The sequence below is a fragment of the Gambusia affinis genome, linkage group LG08, assembly GCF_019740435.1.
Source record: "Gambusia affinis linkage group LG08, SWU_Gaff_1.0, whole genome shotgun sequence".
NCBI classification, from domain to species: Eukaryota; Metazoa; Chordata; class Actinopteri; order Cyprinodontiformes; family Poeciliidae; genus Gambusia; species Gambusia affinis.
In genome coordinates this window covers 23,744,963-23,765,968 of record NC_057875.1, presented here as the reverse complement: position 1 = coordinate 23,765,968, position 21,006 = coordinate 23,744,963, and the positions used below count along the sequence as shown (strand labels likewise).

The 21,006-nt window shown below is 40.4% G+C and overlaps 2 long non-coding RNA genes across 2 annotated transcripts in view; one reads left to right on the top strand and one right to left on the bottom strand.

Annotated features, from left to right (window-relative positions):
- Positions 1-1,384: 1,384 nt before the first annotated feature.
- The window catches only part of LOC122835951, a 57,687-nt gene continuing 38,065 nt past the window's right edge, over positions 1,385-21,006 (bottom strand). The window contains exon 3 of the long non-coding RNA XR_006371375.1: positions 1,385-1,605. This is a non-coding gene — a long non-coding RNA (uncharacterized LOC122835951). The remainder of the gene's footprint in view (positions 1,606-21,006) is intronic.
- On the top strand, positions 15,007-19,192 carry LOC122835955. The gene is made up of 3 exons (XR_006371378.1): positions 15,007-15,087; positions 16,056-16,237; positions 19,080-19,192. It is a non-coding gene; the product is annotated as an uncharacterized LOC122835955 (long non-coding RNA).

The window sequence follows — 21,006 nt, the reverse complement described above, 5'->3', positions numbered from 1 at the left end:
GTCTCGGTTTGGTTGAAGTGAACTCTGGCGCCTATGAGGATACAAGTGGACCGGAGAACGCTCCTAAAGAGGGGAGCAAGGTGTAGCGCATGGCATTCTGGGTAAATTCAACCTAAACAAAAGTCGGAGTGCAGCACTAGAGGCAAAAAGGTTCCTGTTCTTTCATTAAAATAAAAACAATAAGAGAAATCCTGCGACTGCTAAAATCTGACGCCGCTCCATTTTTGTTTACATTTTCTGAAGAAGGACGTTGCGCTCAAGTCTTCTTCAGAGGTTTTTATGGCGCTTCCTTCAGTAGTTCGTGGTGCAGCGCCACCCCAGGCGAGGAGGGAAACTGGTTTATCAAAGAGTTTGGCTTTTTTGACACAGTGCAGTGTGAACGCAAACCACACCCGCTGAAAACGTAACAAATCTAGCAATTTTGGTCCCAACCGAACCAGAACATCCTAAATGGTTCTGGTCTTACGGCTGGAAAGAGAGACTTTAGAATCGGGGGTATGACAGAGCAGGTTTGAACTTTTTGGTCTTCCTCTTTCCACCTCTTCTAGGCTCATAGTTTGAGTAATATTTGGGCTTTTGAGATGCTAATCAGCTGCTCCAAGTTGTCAAAACAACAAAACGTTGTCATGGTTACACGTCATACCTTTCCAAATGTAAAATAGGAAGAGCAAAACATCCTTGCAGGATACTAATAAGGCCTCAAGGGGTCGCTAGATGTGTCGCCCAGCTCCAGCGGTCAAAACTCTACTTCCTTATCTAGAGATGAGCTAATCAGTGATATCATGCTAGCTCACTGATATCATGGCGACGGTGGTGGTAGTCATGCAAGCAGAATCTGAGTCAATGAATGTAGAGCAGGTGACACAACAACAACAACGACAAAAGAGGGTTCTAAAACTGTCTAAATGCCTTTTAGCAAGGCACCAGATGCCAAGCCGTTCCCCAGCGAACACGCAAACGGAGCATAGGGAACTATTTTGGTCTCATGCAGACAGCGAGGGAGACACATGGCCTGACGCGGGGACACAGGCAGCAAGTGGTGCAGAAAACATTACACAACGTTGAACCGGAGACGCTGGGTCAGTCCTGCCTGTGCTGTTTACAGAGAAGCGCCAGTGTTTCCGCAGCGCAGCAGAGACTAGAGGAGAATATCCAGAGAAGTGTCTGTCTCACCCTGCAGCAGCGTAGGAGGACTGGAGCAGCAGCTTATGCCAGACCGAGGATTACTACCTCCACTCAATACACACTCCAGTTCACAGCTCAAAAGCTTTCTATTAGATTAAAAAGCACTTTCTGTGTCATCATGAGCCTGATTGTTTTGTAGTCCATTTTTTTTCATTTTTTAATTTTTTTTCGGTTTTATTTATTTATTTTCTCTCCCTTCTTTTCCCTTTTTGTTGACCAGATTCCAAAAACTGTGAGTCATTCTGTCGCCGTTCCTGTGCATGTTCTGTTCGCTGTTTTGAAAAATGAGTCAGAGCCAACAGTGCATCAAAGATTGACAGGACAGACGAAGAGATGTGAACTGAATCAAGAGCAGTCCGGCCGCGCCAGATGAATTAGCGCGTTGTGCACGTCGATCCTGCTGGAATCTCAGAAGAACATCTGGGGATGAGAGGAGAAGCAATGAGTGGATTATTTTGCAATTTGCATCTGACACGTCAAACGGATATTTGAAACCTACAGCTGTGCAATACAGTCTTTGTCTTTGTGTCCTTTTGTTGTATTATTTGCATTTATTTTAGCTAGCTTAAACATCTGAAAATCCTGTTTTACATCAAACCGTAAAAAAACCTATTCACACCCTTTGAATGTTTTCATGTTTTTTATATTGCAACCAAAGAAATTTGATGTCATTCATTGAGATTTTATATTACAGACCAGCAGAAAATGTTGTATGGTCTGTAATAATATTTAGACTGGGTTTTTTCCAGAATAAAAATCTCAAAATATCTCGGTCAATTTGAGATATCGATATATGACTTAATATTAGCTTTTAGGATAATATTATGATATAATCCTTGGCCTCTAACAGGCATTATCGTGTATTTAGATCCACATCTTCATGCTCCCAAAGGTTTGTGCTTCAAAAACGCCAAAATGCCATAAAGTTGAATTTGCAGTTTTGGAACATTAACAAAGTACTTTTTTACATCTTTATTATTTTATCATTGTCTTTTTATTATTTTTCAGACATACATTTAAGAAAACATGTTATATGTGATGAAGATACTGTTATTAGTTCTTATGAACAGAAACGTCCAAAAACGTCACTTAAGTAGAATTTTAACATCAATTTACAATAATAAAATGTTATATAAGATGTTAGTGTGACTCTTTTGCCATAAACCCCAAGGTGCCATTTATCCAACAGGATTTTCTGAGGATTGACGGGTTTGCACCAGTGGAAACTTCTAGCTATTGATTATGTGATTCATGTGATGCAAAAAAATAAAAATAAATAATGTTTCTTTTGCAGTTTTGATAACTAAACCAACTTAGATATGGCCAAAACAAACAACCTCATCCCAGCGTTTAGTTGAAAAACCGTTAAGCGAGTCTGTTTCTGCTAGATCAAATCGCTCGATTACACGGTCAACGAAAACGCAGCTAACAATCTCTTAAAAAGCATTTTTCAGCTTTTTACCACGATTTTTAAAGCACCATCTTCCATTTTCAGCTTTAATCAAGGTGTAATTTTACACACAGCACCTGATCGGCGTAAAATTCAACTTGTAGCTATATTTCATCCTAAATGGTCCATGTATTTTATATTTGACAGCTACCAAGCAAGGGTTAATAAAAGCCAGTACTACTAATTGAATATAATTTTCATTTTTTTGTGAGAAAAAAACCCAAAAACATGCCGTGTCGTACTAGTTGGTTTAGATCACTCCAGTATGGCCATCAAGCAGAAGGAAACCGATGCACACAGCGGCTCAGTGCTCAGGAAAACGAAGTGCCTCCACAGAACAACGCTAATTTGGATTGAATGCCCCCTTTGGATTCGGCTTTAGCTCATAGACCGGCGGCATTAATCGAGGGGCCTGGGTCCTCCTGTCCTCCCCAACGATTCCCCCCACGCCCAGTTAATAATGCCGCACATTATTTCCCAAGCAGATAGTCATAGAGCGTGAAATCAATTTAGGTGCAGAGGAGTGTGAGAACAAACCAAACTGGAGGAAAAACGTCCGAGTTTCAATATTTCCTCCTTTAATAATGCACCCTGGTCCTTTCATGGTTTAATAAACACCGAGGCGATGTCAATATCACCATTTTGGGTTTTTTTGTTGTTGTTTTTTTTTTACCAATGTGTGAATTGTCTTAATTGTGCGTTGACTGAAATCAAGTAAAAGTTAGAGGAACGTGAATAAACGCTTCCCTCCTGTGCCGTTCGTGGCGTGTTGTTCGGTGTGCGTTGCCTCTGGCGCGTGTGGTTGGCGAGCGAGGGGTGATGGAGGTGCGGCGCCGCACTCCAACCATGAACAGAGCACACTGACAAGCCGGCGTCATTTATCAGCGTTAGCTTCTTATGAAGGGAAGCTGGAAAGCTGAGCCAACAGAGTAACAGGAAAACATCCCCGCCGCCGAGGAGCTGATTGAAGAATCATCATCTCTCTGATTCTGCAGGTTTTAATGTGAGCCCTGCCTTTGTGATGTAAAAAAAAAAAAGAAAAGTACTTGAAAGAGTTTAAAAGGTAAATACAACTTTGGAGTCTGGGATTATTAATAAACCCCTGTCTGTGTTGTGTGTTGTTAGATGAGCTTATCTCTCGGTTTAATCCTGGCCTGAGTTTTCTCATTTATTTAATGCTATAAATAGCGCTGCAAGCATCAGCAGTGAGAGCGTGTGGGTTTTCAAAAAGACAAAGAAAAAAATTAGAGGTTACTGCACATACAGTTTATTAATGTGAAGGGGGAAAAAAATAGATTTTCTCTGTCTATATTGAATATTTTTCCTTCTTATGAAATGGCGATGCGCTTGGGGAAAACCTAATAAATTGTTTAGTACAAAATAGAGAAAGGAGGTTTTTGGCCAGCATGGCCAGGGTTGTCTCATTGAAAGTACAACAGCAGGAAAGAGAGAAAATAAAACTAAAACGTCCCAACAGGAAGGTTACAGTATCGAGTGAGGGATCAGCCACTGCATAGTTCACGTTTGCTCTCTCACGGAGATCAGTAAACTTTAATTTAGCAAAGAACATCCAACACTGGAGCCTCTGAGGTATTTTAAATATCCAAAACAATAAACTAAAAAAAAACACACGCATACAACCAAAACCATAAATAAAATGCATGATGCTGTCTCCGTACACAAACCTTTTCGGAAAATACCAACCAGAATGGAAATGATTGAGTTCAATAAATTTTTCATGTGACTGATTACTTATTGTGTTCACAAAACTCCAGCTAAATTTACCAAAACCCCCAACAGCGTCAAAGCAGATAACATCCGAGCTCTTTTGCAGGAAGTCTCTCCTGTTGAGGCCTGAGGTGAAAATCTTCTCGTTCCCCAAAACAAAGGTCGCCCTTTTCCCTCAGATTGCACTGCGGTGCAACACGCTTCCCTGCGCATAATTCATGTGAAATAAACAAGGTGGAATTATTCAGACTCCTGATTTCATCAGAGTGGGTTTGGAGCTGGTGCGCTCCCTGACGACACATGCTCTGATTGACTCTAAAGTTTTTCTGTGGATGGAGTTTAGCGGCGCTAATGCTACTCTTTCTGCAGTCTCTCTGCAGGTCTACCTAAACTATAACGCCTCCGAGGCTTTTTCTGCGCAGCAGGTAGTTAGGCAGTAATAAGCAGGAGCAGGTCGCAACTTTATTGCAGCAGTGCCGAAACATTTCAGGGGCTTTATACCAGTGGTTTTTAATTATTATTATTTATGACTGTGACCAACTTCACCATCTGGGGAATGTATTATTTAGCTTCCATACACACACACACACACACGCACATTAATTTTGAGGCAGCTGTACTGAAGGAAAACTGAACAAAATGAATTTGTACAAAGTATTTGATGACATGTTACCTTGTGCAGCAGTTCTTGGGATCTTATCTGGTCTTTCTTATCCAAACATTTGATTAACAGCTGCACAGCACAGTGGAGCATTTTACTGGGGTTTGATTAAAATACGAAGCCATTTCTGCAGCTCCTTCCAAAACTGTCCACGATCTGAACCATTTCGAATTATACTGAATTACAGCCCTAAACCTTTTCTTTTCATATGACAAAAAAAAATCTAAAAGTCTCACCTGTATTTGTACTTGGACTCTGGATCAATACTTCATTGATCTGCCTTTTGGTTCAATTATATCATCTGAAGACTGAAATTTTTACCAAAGCTCTCTTATGAAAGGAAGATATATTTATCAAGTTTACAGTTTATTTCACAAAACCACAATGGAAACAATTTCTTTGCATCACAAGAGTCACATTTTGAACAACCAGATGTTGCTACTGGCACAAACCCTGAAGAAGACGACAACAGGAAGTAGTTTTAGGATAAGTTTTCAACGACTTGTCACGTGATATGAAGCCTAGGCGCAAATTCAAACTGGAAGACTCTTTAACCACATCAAATCAGAGCAGCCCGGTCTTCGCCGCTGACCTACCAACGCTGAACCATGCCACGTCACGTCCAATCATTGACCGAGACCCAGCTGATAAGGACCTCCAAGCACGGCGTCCTCCGCTTTCCAGCCGCGCTCAACCCTCCTCCACCCCTTCTCCACCCTGGCTCTCCCAGCTCGAATCATCCACCGACCTCCACCACCAGTGTCGGGCCCCGGGGGATGACTTTCCGAACCTGCATCGGGAATACTCATCCGAGCTCATCGCAATCCGTTCGATAACCTCAGCCGGGGCCCGAGCGCCAAAGAACTTTAAATTTGTGTTTGTTAATAAACCTCCTAATCACTGCTTTTCTCCGTCTGAGTCTCTCCAGATTGAATTTAATTGTGTTTCTTATTTAATGCAAACACAGCAATTACAAAATTGTGTTTTTCCAACATTAGGTGGATATCGATACAGTTTTGCGTACATTTGTCACGGAAACGCAGCTTATGTTGCCTTGCGATGGTCTGGCAACGTGTCCAGATTGCACCAGCCCCTCTTACCCAATGAACACTGGAGACACCAGCACTGGCAAAGATGAGCAGGAGCATCGCATTGATTGAGGTACACAGTAATTAAAAGCCCCTCTTCTCACATTTTACTCCTTTGTCTCAGTTTATCACATTAAACCCTCATAAAAAATACTGATGATCGTAAAGTCAAATGTAAAACACTGTATTATAAATACCAACATTCGTTGCAGATGTCACCTTAACATCAGAACATACCTGCAGGGTTTTCAGTACCTTCTATATAATTTACTGTAAACCTTCACTCCCTGAAAAAATTAAAAAGAGAGCCATCTGCTCACGATAAAGCGCTGCTGTTTTCTCACCATCAGCAGAATCAGCACATATATAATTGGGTTGCTATGAATTAAAGATCCACGTGAGATTGATTACCGGAAAACTGTTCAGGACATTTTGTGACCACGCTTTCTAGATGAGTTCAGGCCGAAGGTCGGCTCTATCATCGTGTTGGGCTTGAAGCAAATTTTCCCTGAAAAAAATGGAAGCAGATAAAAAGGAAAAAGTCCAGAATCAAGAGTGGGGGAGAGAGATAGGAAGACGCCTGAAGTGCTGACCGGTATTAAATATGTTGCTTTTCACTCTAAAAGACTGCTGAATCCTGCAAGGCTAGCAAACGCACGCCTTCTCGTTTTATTTACCCATGTTTGGAAAGCTTAAGAGATTTTTGGCATCCAGCTTTGGGAAATAAAAATCCAATAGCTTTTTTTTTTTCTTCCCTTGACAGCATGAACATTTAAACTAATAACATACAGCTAATTGTGTGAGTGGTGCTTGTCTAGCTGTGTGGGTGAAGAAGCTCCTCGTCTTACCTTCCTCTGCTGTTGGCGTTTTCTGTTAAATTTGACTCACTGCTGACGTGCAAGCTGCTTCCACGCTGTTTATCTTTCCAAAACGTTGCTTTAATGTAGCTGAAAAGATGTTTTGTGGTAACGTCACCGTGATGCCGCTTTGTTTTCGCTCCAAACTTCATCATCACTGCCTCAAAATGAGTCTATGACTGCCTCCAAGAGGTCAAAAAAATGACTAGTTGAAGAAATGGTGACTTAATCTTCATTAGTGCAGACAGAGCGTCTGCGTAACATCGCATGGGATTACATAATGCTATGACTTTTGAGTATTTCTTGCTTATTTTCTCTAGTAGTGGCACCAGTACCGGAAGTTGGAACTTGAGAATATAAATACATCCCAACAGGAATTGTGGGAAACATATCCAGCTTCTAAACGCCCCAAATAGAGATTTTTTTATTATGCAGTATTTTACAGGAAAGGAGTGGCTGTAAGCTAGCATGCTGCTAGCTCCAGTCCCAGGTTTTGTTTTTCTGGTTAAGATGTTGCTGCTATGAATTCCATTACAAATGGATGCAAATCTTTTTCTATATTCTGCCACTGTCGAAATAAAAATACAATTTCGCAATTATGATGTTTCCATTAAATAAGAAATTAAATGAAAATGTAAATTATTTATGCTACTTATTCAGGCGTTGTAGCAACAAGCTTATAATGCCTGGGAGCGGCTACAGATGTGGCCTTTGGGGGAAATAATACAGTAGTTGGTGATTTTACAGATCAGTTGCGGATTCCACAAGTTAGAATGATTTACAATTTTTTAAGATCTGCGCGATGCTGTGAGAGCTCTGGTAGAGCGCATTGTCTGAAAAAAACAAACAAAAACAAAACATCGTCTTCCTAACACTCTCCGTCGTTTTCTTTGTCTTTTCCACCAGTAGCAACATCCAGCTGTTGTTCACGTGACTCGCGTGACGGGGATAAGAAAGTTTCCTTTGCAGTTAAAACTATATAAAAATCACCTCATTTTAGCACAAAAAACTTTTATCAAAATATGAGTTTTCCCCATGCTTTCATTAAGCAAGTTTATTTTCACAAGTTCAATTTGTGGCAATTTTATGGCTAATGTAAGTGCAGCTTAAGTACTGCTTCTCCCTTCCAAGTTTTGTCCACAAAGACAGCGTAAATGGAAAATCCCCACGTTGGTAATAACGTAAGTGGTTCCTCCTTTGAAAGAAAAAGTAATAATAATTTTACGTCAAGCAGGTAGTTGCACCCGAAAAAAGAAAACAAACTCTGTTGCCTGTACTTGTTGTTGCTTTATTAATATTTCACAAACCAAAGGGTGTAGCAATGTTGTAAAAAATGAATGACCGTTGTGGTGAAATTTACTGTGACTTTGAGTGTTTGTGTTTTGGGGGCCTGAAAGTATTTAATTTCTCATTCTATTCAGATGGTAAACTTGTTTCCATGTAGAGATTTTTGAGATGCAAACTGCCTGATGGAGCCATTTGCAAAGTGTCTCTGAGTTTCGAGGCTCATGCCAGGGAGCTATTGAACGCTCCAAAAACCAATTTTCAGACACATTATTGGGAGGACAGGAAACGTTTCCTGGAGTGTTTTTCACTTGGAAACAAACTGACCAGTTTAGCATGTATGCTGAGGTCTGGTGTTTAGCTATATGAAGATCATTAACATCATCAGGTTGTTGAGAATAACCTGATGGCAGGTACCAAGAATCTGAACAACCGGAAAATCACAGAGGAAGCTTATCTCACTCCTTCTCTTAAACAGCGTCGATCCTCCTCATGTGGAAGAATCAAATCTGTTTCACTGTTTTCTAAATGGAGGCTCCACAGAAGTCCATAAAAAGCCACTAGAGTTATAATCAAGATGTCTGCTGCTATGTTTGTCGGCCTTTGAGGCTGTTTTCTTTGCATCTTTAAAAGCAGAAAAGGGAAAATAAAGTGGCTGCATGCCAAGCGATAAATGCTTCGACACATCCGCTGATTGCAGAATCGCAGCGCCCACATGCATCCAGTGCAACAGAATGTCCGTCCTGATGACTTAGTGGAATATTGAAGGCTGAAAAAGCAAAGAATTAAAAGAAAAAAAAAAAACATCTAAGTTGCTCTGTTTTTTCTCTCTCTCTCTTTTTATAAATTCGCCATCATCTTTTAGTCATTTCCAAGAAAAACAAAGAGCTGTTCTCTGTAATTTCTCTGTTTGTGAGAAAGAGTATTTAACATGACTGACGCCGTGCGGCTCCTCGTTTAAACGAAGTCTAAAGTTTGTCGCTTTTACTTCCTCACAGAACATTTGGCACAAACTCAACAATATTTTAATTGGCTTCTCATGCTCCAAATGGTAAATTGACAAGATAGCGGAATAAATTAACAGTGAGGAGGTGACAAAAATGTGAAATAAATTAGCAGCTGAGAAACTGATCAGAGGAGGGGGGGGCGGGGGGGAAACAACCGAAAGAAAATCTGAGACTAACAGCATTTTCTAAGTTTCCTAAAAACAAAACAAACAAAAAAACAATTATCACTGCGTGGTTTTAAAAACAAAAAGTGAAGAAGCAAGAAAAAAACATTCCTGGGCTGCACAAGGCTTAACTCAATGCCTCAACAGGAAGAGCTTTGGCAATTTTCATCTTTTGCTCATCCTATAACCACTAATGTCAATGCCTATTATTTGCATAAAAATAAATAAATGGAGGAAACAGAACAGAAGAAGGCAATTATTGGGGGGTGGGGGGGAATGCCATAAGACGTTCCAGTTTGCTCCAAGCCACGTAGAATAAATACACAGAGATTCTAAGCCGAATTCAAAGTTGAACTTTTTGACCGACAAAAAAATATGTTGGTGGCAGCATCATGCTGTCTCTCACTCCGACTCCCACCTTGCTCAATGACCCTCAAACACGCAGCAAAAGCTACAAACAGAAGATTTCATATCGTTGCGTCAGAACCGTCTAGTCAAAGGCCGGATCTAAATCCAGCTACAAATCTGGTAAGACTTGAAAAATGATGGGCACTGATGCCAGCCGTCTTGTTTAGCAAAGAGGAATGGACAAAATGTTTCGTCTGCTGGAGAAAGTGTACAAATAAAGCTGCAGGATGCAACTTTTACAAAAATATGTTTATGTTGTTTTTTTTTTTTACATATTTGTTAAAACTGTCACAATATTGTGACTATATAAGACAGATAATCTTTGAAAAGGTTGATGTCTGAAGAAATCCACCAAACAAAAACATGCAAACAGAGCCAGGAGGTGGGTCTTAGTGCTGTCAATCATGCTCATGAACTGCTAAATGTGCTAACAGTGGTGAAACAGCTCACTGTTACTGTTTATCCTCTGTCATCTTTGGCTATGCTTAACTAGCCTTAGCATTCGTAGCAGGTTATGCCGTGGTGGCTGCAGCTTAGCAGAAAGCGAGGTAAAGGGGTGAGCGACGAGTACATGAAGTTGATTGACAGCTCTAACACCGTCCTCCTGGCTCTGATTGGTTGTGTCTGACAGAGCTGTGTGTCTGTTCAAAATTAACAGATAGCAGAGAAGCTCGATTTGTTTTTTTCCACATATTATCTGCCTTTTATTGTACTGTCACAACATCATAATTATCTCAACAAATATGTGAGATGATCACATGTTAGGTTTTGTAAAAGTTACATACTGTAGCTTTAAAATTTCCTCAGCAGTTTTGTAGTCTCTGTCCAGGCAGCTCATCAATTTGTGCTGGATAACAACGGTCTGATTTATCTTACAGACATCCTGACTTTTACACCAAAGCAAATCTTTCAGTGGGAGGGAATAGTATTAAACATAAAATGGAGACATTAATGCTCGCTATAAATACTGTTTTCTGCACATTTATTCATGCAGCTCGCCACAACACTATTTTCTTACCGCGAACCAAAGAGTGTTGTCAAGAGTGCAGCGTCTTACAGGAGCTAGCTTTGACCGTCGTTGTTTTGCAGCTGCCAAACAGCTAACACACATTGGCGTGGGAAATTTCCCATGCCGTATGTTTGTCCCTTTATTGGTTGAGCATGAATAAGTCTCCCTCCGTCTAATCATCTGTGGTTAAGTGACAGGACAGAGGTCGGCCTCAGCAGCAAGCCAGACGGGAGATGTTTCTATGCCAAAGGATATAGAAAAAGGCAATTGAGTCCCTCTGTTTACAGCTGGTTTCTATCCACTGCTAGCAGGATAACCAGAGAGGATCAGATGACTGTTTTTCTAGAGCTAAGCGCGATAGCGGCTTTATGTTGCTCTTACCTTTAGCTGACCTGGTCAATGCTGGAAGAGATGATGTCCTCAAAACCAGAATAAAACTTTTCAATTATTTAAAATGTACTATTTGTGTCATGAATAGTTTATTGAAAACGGGAGGGAAAAAAATCCCCAGTTTTGTGAGCTAGTTGGTCTTTGATAAACCAACAAAGTCAAAGAACTTCAAGCCATGAACTCCACAAAATCTGTCCTTAATATAAGAGCAAAGTAAGAAGAACACCTTTGTTAAAACAAAGCCACCAAGTCCTGATTGCAATTTGCCAAAAGTCATGCAGGGAAACTAGCAAGCTAACACATGGAAGAAGAGCACAAGACCAGAATTCAAACACACAACGCCGTTCAGAGTTTTGTTTGCACACGCTGCGCATTTTCTGATCGACGTGCAGCAAACGGGAATGCGGAGGATCCATCGTAACCGTGGGAAAATATGGCCCTCCTGTGGGTCTCATAATCAGAGACAGGGTCGGATAATAAAAGGTTGATGAACTCGACTGACAGAAGACCGAAAAGTTACTTCCTAGCCAATGTCAGGAAAAGTTTAGTTAACTTAAAGGTCTCTAGGTAGACAACAGATGTGTTTCTGTATGTGACCAAGTTACCAAAGATCCTGTCACTCACATGGACAGAGAAGCTATGAATGGCTGTGCAGAGTGAGAGTTTATCTATTAAATTGAATGAATATGACCAAATAAACTAAAAACTGGAGTATGTTTTTCTCTTTTTTGTTAAAGTGTCTTTGTCAGACTGCTGCTTTACTATTTTATTAATAGATTGAATGTAATTATAGATTTTTGAGTGTTTTTGTCCAGGTTGACTTAACGAATGAGTTGTTATTGTTACATGTTAATTTACCAAGCTGCAGAAAAGTAAGTCAGGGATGCACTGATATGAAAGTTTGGGCTGATATTAATACAGCTGTTCTGGCAGAACATACCAGTATTTTAATTTTATCCCAATTTTTATTTGATTACTCGATCAATCGAAAGAATAATCAGTAGATTACTTTGTGTAACTTCACTCCAACACAAATAAAACGCAATCCAAGCTTATTTTGCGAAACTGATTGTTCCGACTCGTCCAGGAGTGGCCAGATCAGAACATGAAGGATCCACCCTCTTCAGATCCCAAGCAACTGACGCACACAAACATTTTATTATGTTATTTATTTGAAAAAGATGCACTTTTGATTGAGATTTTACAAGAAATGGAGCACATGGCTTCAGAGCGAGCTATAATGACCAAAACAACAAACAAAAGGAAACTATGTGAAAATTAACCAACTGACCTAATTGAAGGTGAATAAGCCAAATGACAAAAACTTACCTCCCTAATTAAGAAAAGCATGAGAAAATGTAAGGAAACATAAACGGCAGCTCACGCCTACAACTCCAAGGTGTTAGCAGACAGACGGTGAGGCCGGTTGGGATGAGCTGAGGATGGAGGGCAGGAAGTCCTCGCCTGCAGCTGTGACATCCGTCACCTCCGGGAGGCCGCCAGCTGGACGCCACCGCCGTCGTCTTCTGGGAACCAATCGGCGACGGGCACCAGCTCACTCAGGTCTGCATAATTAACTTTACGACGCCAGTCGTAACACTGATCATGTTTCCAGACTCCACAGTGATCTCCTCCTGCAGCTTCAGCAGACACAAATGATTGTTCACATTCTGTTGGCAACCTGGAGAGGAGCAGCGGTTCTGTAGTCTACAGCGTTGACGGGAACTGTGACTCTCGGGGCTGTACAGTAGGAGAGCACGGCTGGAGAAACATGTTTTAATCAGAAGACCCTGCAGAGTCAAGCCTGAGGCAGTTTAACTTCGCCCAGCAGCACATTAAGCCGTGTAGCATGTAGCATGTTGGACAACATGCCACCGGGTGTTGCGGAGGATTTACAGTTGTCTCAATCTTACAAGTTGAAACTAGACTTTCATTCAAGGCTTTTCTGAACATGTTCTTGTTGCGTGTGTGAAGAGAAATCCTGACGTTAGGATTGTTCTGAAGCGAGAGAGTCTGACTGAGCTTTGAAAAACAAAATAAATGCCAGAGGAGCCTTGAACGTTGCCAAGGCAGAAAATCAGAGATGCAACAAGGAAGTACACATCTTGTAATGAGAAAGTTGTTTGTTAAAAGAAACTGATGAAAACTGGAGTGGTTATTTGGGCACAATGGAAATATTTGGAATACAGTGCTAAATGATGAATGTTGAAAAGAACAGCAAAAGAAATGTGATTTGAACTGAACACTGGAAATCTTATGGCAAAAGAACATCTAACCAGAGTGTGTGTTTCGGCAAGCAGCTATTGAACAAACCTTTCAATTTAATTATTTCTGCCTTTGAGGAACTTTTTTAAATTAAAAGACTAAATAATAATAGTAAGAAAAAAAAAATTGCAGGTACTCACAGAATCTTTTGACACATAAAATTGGTTGCATAGCGTCAGATAAAGACAACATAATGATTTATGAATCACAAAGTTAAGACCTATTGGAGCTTGATATTCCATTTCCATCTAAATTTAGCAAATGTGTGACCTTTCACGTAAATCAAGACATGTCAAATCTGCAATTCTCAGATGTTTACCAATGTATCTAGAGATGTTTCACCATCCTGTGGTATGAATTATTAACTTTGTTAAATAAATTAGCACTATCCGTTGTTTCTCAGCAGACCAGAAAGGTTTTTTCTGAGGTAATTTGAACCTCCATTTAAAACTAAATTTAAACCCTTGAGGAAGTTAAGTTTTCTGAGTCTCTCACTAAGTCAAACTTTTATGTCTTATTTTTACCTCAAACTTTTTCCAGGGCATACCTAAAAAAAAAGAAAAAAAAAAGAATAATAATCCAGATTCCTACTGACGTAGAGAGGGAGGGATTGCTTTAAATGTTGCAGTTAGAATTAAGAAGTTACAAATTAACAGCAGTTTTGGACAAAGCACATCAAATTGTATTCAAGATCACATCTCTAGAGTTGTTTTTAGTTACCAGAAAATTACGCAAATCGAAGTAGCAAAAATAAATTTGCTTAATGGAAAGACACCAGTTTTGAAAAAAAATCTAGTTTTTTGATAAAAAGATTTTGCGCCAGTATGAGGTGTTTTTTTTTCTTCTTCTTTCTTTCAGCCTTATTGAAATAGATGAATAATTTAGCAAAACTGCAATGGAAACATTTGGTTCCAGCTTCACATGAGCCACATGATCAGCAGCCAGATGTAACTACTGGCAAAAACCACAAAGAAGACAACAGGAAGTGGCAGGAGGATGATATTTTTTTTTGTTTTGTTTTGTTTTGTTTTTGTTTTTCAGACAATGAGCAGCTGGCTCAGAGCTCTCAAAGCATATCAAATCTCATATTATTGCTCACATCCGTTGTTGCCATGATTTTTAATGACTAATCACATGTGAATCACCACCACGGCTGATGAAACATGTTTTGATCAGAAGACTCTACAGAGTCAAACCTAAGGCAAATTATAACCACATGTGATTATGATTTGATTTCCTATTTAATGGCAACACTACAATTGTTGATTTTGTTTTGTTTTTTTACATTCGCGGAATATAGACAAAGATTTGCCCACATTTGTAATGGAAACTCAGCTAATGTGACTGATCTTATCCCATCTTCACCAGTTTTACACCAACATCTCCAGATCCAGAGTTCATTTGTCAATCAAACTAGACCAGCAAAACCTTGTAACCTAGCAACAACCAAGCGTACCAGGAATGGGGTAAAACAGAAACTGAATAGCAGTTAGGTTTTGTGATAGTGTAACTTACATTTGTTGTTGTTGTTGTTTTTTTCTTCCTCTGTGTTGTTGCTGATTTTTATGTGTGAGCCTGAATCAGCCTGCAGGTATGTGAGGTGCTCAGTTCTTATCATTAATATTCCAGTCAGGAGAAAGTGTGCAACCACTACAGAATTATGCGTAATCTAAAGGAGTCGGAGACAACAGAGCTTTATGATACCACGTTATAAAGCATGATAGGAACGTGATTAGATTACGAGCAGACGGTATTTCTGATTTTCCCTTTAACTAATATTGCTCTCTGAACAGAACGGACAAAGCAGCGTACGCTGTCAGGAAGTGTGAGTCGGGTAGACGGATAAAAGCTCAACAACATGCACTCCTGGCGTTCTAACACCTGTTTCTAATCCCTCATTATCCCTGCGTAGTTTATTGCAGGTTTAAAACGAGCTGGGCAGTCAGTCTGCCCCTTGCTGTGGATGGCATGGCTTGTCAAACGCAGGTGTAAACAATTACATTAATTACGGAGCGAATCTATTTCGGCGTCCCCCCTGTGCCAGAGCTTTACTGTTCACGGAGGCTTGCCGCGAGAGTTTACAGCAACACCTGTGCTGTTATTTCTTCGACAAATTGCATTGTCTTCCGTGAACGAAGGTGAAACGAACTCAATAGTTTGAGCATAAAATTGGTTTTAAAGTGTTTTTCAAGGTTTTGTGTGAAATGTATGGCAATCTGCAAGACAACTAAGATAGTAAAGAAAATATCAGAAATTTGGACTGTTGTGTAAAGTGAGATTTTTTATTGGTCAGTTTTCTCAGAAAACTTATAGAGATTTATTTCACAGGATAAAGTATTTCAAGCTTTAGATGTTTATGTTGTTTTTTTTTTCAGTTTAAGCAACGACTACCCAAAAACCTGTGTTCCCAATCAAAAATGTATGTTTTAGGCACTAATGCCAGGCTAGGTCTAGGTTAAGGAGAGGATTGACACGGGGAATGCCACATTTCTCGTCTCTGTCCTTTGTTTGTCTATGGTAAGTCTTCTGGATTGGATTTTGCTTGACAATCCTCTTCAGGCAGGAGGATTGCTGGTGCACCTTTTTCTACTAATGTCCATGGATAGAGTTGTCTGAACCACCAGCTTGTTCAGCAATGACCTTTTGTAGCGTACCGTCCTTGTGAGGGTGACGATGACCATCTTCTAGACATCGGTCCACTCAGCTGTCTTCCCCATGATTCTGCAGTCTACTGACACAGAGTAAGAAACCTTTTAAAGAATCTGAAAGCCTTTGTTGGTGTTTTGAGTTAATTAGCCGATTAGGGTGTGACACCATTAGTTTCCATTTACGACATTTTTCACAGTATTCAAATTGACTGAGACATTGAATTCTGAGTATTCATCATCTGTAAGCCAGAATCATCAAAATCACAAGAAACAAAAGCTTGCTGTGAAGATTATACGTATTATATAGGTTTCATTTTCTGCAAAAAACTGGGAATAATTATTGCACTTAAATGCAATATTCATTTTATTTTACATGCACTAGCTTGTCTTCTGTTTTTATCTTGACAAAAACATTTTTAAAATTTCCAGAACCCTCAGGAAATCTTATCAGTGCTGACAAAAACAAATACCTCAGTTACATAATTGAGGCTTCGTTTGGTGGGGAAAACAACAACAAGAAGAAGCTGAGCTTTGACAGATTGCATTTGACACCAAACTATGAACTTTTTAACTGCTCATTTCCCGACGTTCTATCATGCTTGAGGTCGTGGAGGGTTGGGGCCCTTTTTAGCATCCAACAAGCAGAAGCAATTAGAGGGTTGCACCTCGGACAGGCTACCAGTCGACCAAAGGACATACACACAGACACACTGAACACACACACATTCAGGCGCACAGCCTCACCTAAAGGGAATTTAGAGTGGCCAATTAATCCAGCGCAGCTAGAATGGAAAACCAACACAGGCAGGAAAAGTCTAGCTTTTCTTCCTGACATTTAAACAGGTGATATTCTGGCTGTCAGGCATAAATAATAAAAACACAAAACACACACTTGCATGCACAGTATCTAAGGACACATCCAGTTTTTGCATCGACGTTAAAAAAAGAGGGTTTTTTTAATTAATTTTCATCCTTTAGGGTAGTGAGTAGTACTTCTATTCACTAAAAACAGGAATAATGAGCCATAATAATTTTTAATTTTTTTGTACTTTTTGTACTTCTTTAAATTAAGATGTTTGCATATTCACAACTCTTTAGTTAAATGGAAACAAACCTGTAGTTTTGCTGTTTTTGTCAAAATTACCACGTCCTCCATTTCTGCAAAAACAAAAGATTATTATCAATGTGGATGAATAGTGAGTGGATCCTCTCAAAGCAGCAAGAACAAGAATGGCAGCACTTGAGAGATGATTGAACAGACGATAAAGCAGCAACTACGTAAAGACTGAGTTGAGTCACAGTTACTGAATGGATGAACATTGAAACACGGCACACAATTCAGTTATTCATAAGGAAAAACGTCCTCTCCTACATGTTCATGTACTGTGCAGAGCGTTTCATATAGAACAACACCGATTTGTGTGTCGTCTGTATGACTGTTTTGTGGACATTTCACACAAGCAATATGAAAGCAAAATGAAAAGATCGATGCCACTTCTGACGACGATCATTATCTTTGTCACCAATTGTTTCAGCCTCTAAGTCCATATTGAAGAATGTGGATCATCAGAGTCTGAACAGTCTGCAGCCATTTTTCTTTATCGGTCAGGAATAACTTGCTCCTACAGTGCAGCGTTAGCTAACGCCAACAAAACTCCCCAAGTTGCAGACATTTCAACCCTTATTGATTACAATTATTTCTATTTTTATGATCGCTTTATGACCCAAATTTTACATCAACGACCTGGATGTTCACTATCCTTAAACGCTGGTGGTGCTTCATGTAATCCTTTGGCTTTTGGTGAAATCCTGCTTTGATTTTGACTATTTGTTTAAAGGGGAGCAGTAGTGATGCAGGGCTTAAGCATAAGGAGGCCTCAGCAGGTTCGATTCCCGGCCTGGTGACCTTTGCCGCGTGTCGTCCTCCTTCTCTCATTACCCATTTTCTGTCATTTCACTATCAAATAAAAGCCACTAGTCACCAATAAAACTAAAAGAAGAAAACAATTTGTGTGTAAAGCTCATGAATAAATACACATTCTGAGTCAAAGTGACTGGGCATGCATAATTTAACTCAACGTGTGGGACCGTGGATGGGTTTGGAAAATAACTTACTATCTGAAGTACTACCTCTGATCAGGAGTAATTTGGAGGATTCTGGCTAATTACCGTCATCCGCTGCTGTGTTTAAGTTAATTCATTCCATCACGAGTCGATTTTTGGGGATAACAACAACCCGGCGAGATGGAAATAATGGAATACTTTTGCGGTGTAAAACAGCTGGAAGTCCCAGTAATGAGTGAGGCAGGGGCCCAATGACACACACGCAGGGCCCCCGCCTCGGGTTCTCCAGCGACGAGACGCATGCAAATATTTTTACAACTCCAAACTGTGAAGCCTTTTTTATCGCGGCGCTAACAAAAGCAAACCAGGGCCCTTTACTGGTTTCCATTTCTACGTGGATTTCAAACCATGCTTGCAGGTTCACAGCAACAATCGTGTCCAAATGATAAGGGAATGTGAGAAAATGAGGAAAAAGAAAAACAAAACAGACAAAAAAAAAACAAAAAAACAAAAAACGTCTTTGCCGCTTGGATCTGCTATCTCATGAGGCTGCTAACAAAGGGGCACTCATCTATGCCCAGAGCAATTTAACCCACTCCATTAAATCACTTCCCTGGGGCGACTCATTTCGTTGTGACCGGCTCTACTGACATGTGAATCCTGTGGGCTAACATGTGCTGAGTGGCTAATGAAGTTGGGAGTTTAGATGATTGGGGAAGAAAAATAAAAACATGACAATGTCACCGAGCAAACGTATAAAACATTTATGTGATATTTTTGCTGAATGACAGATTTGCAAGGAAATAATAGGAAAATCTTGGCCATCATCTTGATTGGAGAAATGCTGAAACCCAGGTTCTTTTCTTTGCAGGTCTTTTGGAGAAAGAGCAAGAGGAAGATCCTGAGTGGAAGAGGAGCAGCAGCTCAGATGAGGAAGCAAATGGCTTCTCACTCACCACTCGCTGCATTTTCATCTCTTCTGGAGAAAAGGCTTGAAAACTATATTATATATATGTGTGTGTTTTATAAAAACAGGAGGAAACAGTTACTAGATTAAGCTATAAAATGGCGCCATGTGTCTGGAATCTAGAAAGTGAATAATATGGCCCCTTTTGCAGTTAAACCTGCTGCTGTCCCGTCAAAATAAAAGCATCAAACCAGACGTTAATCATAGATAAATGCAAGTAAAAGCAATAAGCGTCAAAAAAGGACAAAAACATCCATTTTCTGTTCACTCTTGTCCCTAATGGGGTCAGGAGGGTTGCTGGTGTCTATCTCCAGCTGTGTTCTGGGCGAGAGGCGGGTTCACCCTGGACAGGTCGCCAGTCTGTCGCAGGGCAACACAGAGACATACAAGACAAACAACCATTCAGACCTACGGAGAATTTAGAGAGACCAATTAACCCGGCAGTCATGTTTTTGGACTGTGGGAGGAAGCCGGAGAACCCGGAGAGAACCCACCATGCACAGGGAGAACATGCAAACTCCATGCAGAAAGACCCCGTGCCGGGAATCGAACCCAGGACCTTCTTGCTTGCAAGGCAACAGCTCTACCAACTGCGCCACTGTGCAGCCCCAGAACAAAAACAAATAAGTTAATTTGGGGTTATTTACATGAAATTTTAGGAGAATTTTTGTCTTCATTTAAAACTGAAAATAGATCACGCTGCTTGCGATTAAACTATGCAGCATTTCATGTCTATTTTCATTTATATAAACATAGTTAACAAAATAAACAGCAAATTTTCTGGTTATGTTTCCAGTCAAAAGTATAAGCCAGTAGACACACTAAACGCGTTGCAGTGTGTAGGCATCATCCAGCATCGCACCACAGTTATATTTCTCCTAAACTGTATGTGCAGCCACTCTCAAGTTCAATTACTGGAGAAAATCTCCTCAGCCAGAGAGAGAAAGAGAGAGAGAGCAGCAGAGAGCTGTGTCGGGGATCCTCATTGCATAGCCTCTGTGCATTGGTCATTAGTTTCCCAGAGGGTACAGCAACATGCATGGTCTCCCAAGCTCCCAGACATCCCAGCAGCCTCCACTCCTCGGCGAGCACCTCTCCACACGCACCTTGCAAATTTCCCACAGAACCCCCTGCATTAAATCAAAGCACGTTAAATGACCGATGTGGAAGGGAACCTAATCCTCACTCGCAATTCAACTACTTTTTTCTGTTTTTTTTCTTTAACTCCTTGAAATATGAACATCGTGTTAACAGAAATGCTAAGCTTGCAATTAGCTGCTGCTGTTGTTTAAACAGTCAGGAATAAGATGCTGCGTCTCGTCGGCGCCGTGCGATTTCGTGATGTGTCTGCAGTTTGACGGAAGCCTCGGCAGATTTGCCCCCCGCCGGGGCCCCCTGCTGCTCTCCGAAATCCCAGGCAGAAGATTGCATCAGCGTTTTGAGCAAAACCTGAGAATGTGGGCAATGTGGTTTCCATCCTCCACCCACAAAAAAAAAAAAGGTTTTGAAGCTTCAATTTAAAAATAAAGATGCATTTAATATAATTTCTGCTTTGTCAAGCGTGATGTCAGGCCTGTCTTTTATAAAAAAATAAAAAAAAAAGACCTCACCCTTTCCCCCCCCCCCTGCTTCCTTTAAGATGTGGAAAACCATGTTACAGAGAGGAGCAGCAGGGGAGTTGCTCTTCAGTAAGACATCTTGCAGCTTCACTCGGTTCTCACTTTGGTTGAGACTTGCCAGGGGAATTGATTAATATTCATTTTAATTTCAAATTCAGGGAGAGAATCAAGAGTGCTTTTTTTTGTTGTTGTTGTTGTTGGTGAGACTCAAA